Here is a 2,279-nt window from a genome sequence, read left to right as displayed (position 1 = left end):
TCTCCAGCAGTAGGTCTATCACTGGAGGAGCCATTCTCAGTTGATGAGTGTTCTGAGATTGCATCCTTCTATCTTGCAATCTGGGTATGGAACTTAGGGTCTTTAAATGTACGTTAGATATTGGGCAGGCCTTTCGAGCCCTTTCTACCAGAAGGATTTACCAGTCCGGCTGAAGGCGACACCGCTCATGGCGGTTTCCCTAGCTGGAGGATGGGTGAGCCATGCAAAATTTTGTAGACAAATGAGGTCTGAATTGGCATTCCATTTAGGGCGGCATGTTGACACAGTGGTTAGCACTGTTGCCTCACAACGCTAGGGACTCGGATTCCCGGCTTGAGTCACTGTGCACGGAGTTTGCACATTCTCCCCGTGTCTGTGTGGGTTTCCACTAGGTACTCCAATTTCCTCCCACAATCCAAAGATGTGCGGGCTTGGTGGATTGGCCTTGCTAAATTGTCCCTTATTGTCTCTCCAGATCGTATAAATCTTTTGCCAGGGGGACAAGCTAGGATAAATGCATGGGGTTATGGGATCGAGCTTGGGGTGGGATAGTGTACAGTGCAGACTCAATGGGTTGAATGGCCTCCATCTGAACTATATGATTCTATGATTCTATAATGTATACATGGAATAGTACAGCACCAGAACAAGCCCTTCGGCTCACGACATTGTGCCGAACACTACGCCAAATTAAACTAATCCCTTCTGCATGCCCTTTGTCCATATTTCTCTATTCCTTGCATATTGAGGTGCTTATCTAATAGCCCCTTAAATGCCCCAATTGTATCTGCCTCCACCACCCATCCCAGCATCGCATTCCAGATACTTACCACTATCTGTGTACAAAACTTGCCCCTCAGATCTCCTTTGAACTTACCCCACTCACCTTAAGTGCATGCTCCTTGTATGAGACATTTGAACTCTGGGGAAAAGATTCTGACTGTCAGCCCTATGTATGCCTCTCAAAATTTCATAAACTTCTATCAGGTCCCCACTCAACCTCTGCCTCTCTGGAGAAAACAACCCTAGTTTGTCCAGCCTCTCCTTATAGCTCATACTCTCTAATCTCTGGTAAATCTCTTCTGCGCCCTCTCCAAAGCTTCCATCCTTTCTGTAATGTGCAGACCAGAATTAAACACAATACTCTAAGTGCAGCCTAACCAAAATTTTATCATACATAAGACCAGTTTGGACCAGTACTTTTGTTTCCCAGTTTTTGCTGGGGTTTTTTTTATGTGAATTAATCAGCTGATCCATTGCAATGAATTAGATTTACATTCTTAAAAGCAGGAAATTATGATATAAGAGAGTTGTACACTGCTGTTTATCTCTTGGAATAGCTTTCTGGGATTTCTCCTTCAAGAAGAGAAGGTTGAGAGGAGATTGGCAAGAAGTGTTCTAAATCATCAAGGGGTCCAGACAGACAAGATAAAGAGAAACTGTTTTCATTCCCATAAGCTTCAAGGGTCAGAGAAATTTGTTATTGACTGATTGGCAACCCGACCAAGGGTAGTGTGAAAAAAGGAATGTTTCTTTTACTCAGTGAGTACTTACCATAGAATCCCTGCAGTGCAGAAGTGGCCATTTGGCCCATCAAGCCTGCATCAACAACAATCGCACTCAAGACCTATCCCTGTAACCCCAAGTATTTATCCTGCGAATCCCACTGACCCTAAGAGGCAATTTAGTATGCACTTAACACGTAGTTTTTTGGATTGTGGGAGGAAACCGGAGCACCCGGAGGAAATCCACGCAGACACAGGGAGAATGTGCAGATCTCCCACAGGTAGTCGCCTGAGGCTGGAATTGAACCCGGGTCTCTGGCACTGTGAGGTAGCAGTGCCACCGTGCCACCTTTACGATCTACAATGTACTGCCTGAGGGTGCTGTAGAGGCAAATTCAAACGTGATTTTATTTCAAAATGAACTGGGATAAACGCCTGAGGAGAAAATATTTGCAGGGGAAGTCATGGGGTGTGGCGGAGAGTGGGTGGGAAGATGGTATAAGTTTATTTATTTGTGTCACAATTAACACTGCAATGAAGTTACAGTGAAAATCTCCTAGTCACCACACTCTGGCGCCTGTTCGGGTGCCACTGAGAGAGAATTTAGCACAGCCAATGCACCTAACCAGCACGTCTTTCGGACTGTGGGAGGAAACTGGAGCATCCAGAGGAAACCCACGCAGACACGGGGAGAATGTGCAGGCGCCGCACAGAGAGTGACCCAAGCTGGGAATCGAACCCAGGGGCCTGGCACTGTGAGGCAGCAGTGCTAAC

The sequence above is a fragment of the Carcharhinus amblyrhynchos genome, chromosome 5 (genome assembly GCF_965287045.1).
Source record: "Carcharhinus amblyrhynchos chromosome 5, sCarAmb.v2.hapA, whole genome shotgun sequence".
Taxonomy (NCBI): domain Eukaryota; kingdom Metazoa; phylum Chordata; class Chondrichthyes; order Carcharhiniformes; family Carcharhinidae; genus Carcharhinus; species Carcharhinus amblyrhynchos.
This window is presented reverse-complemented; position numbering follows the sequence as displayed.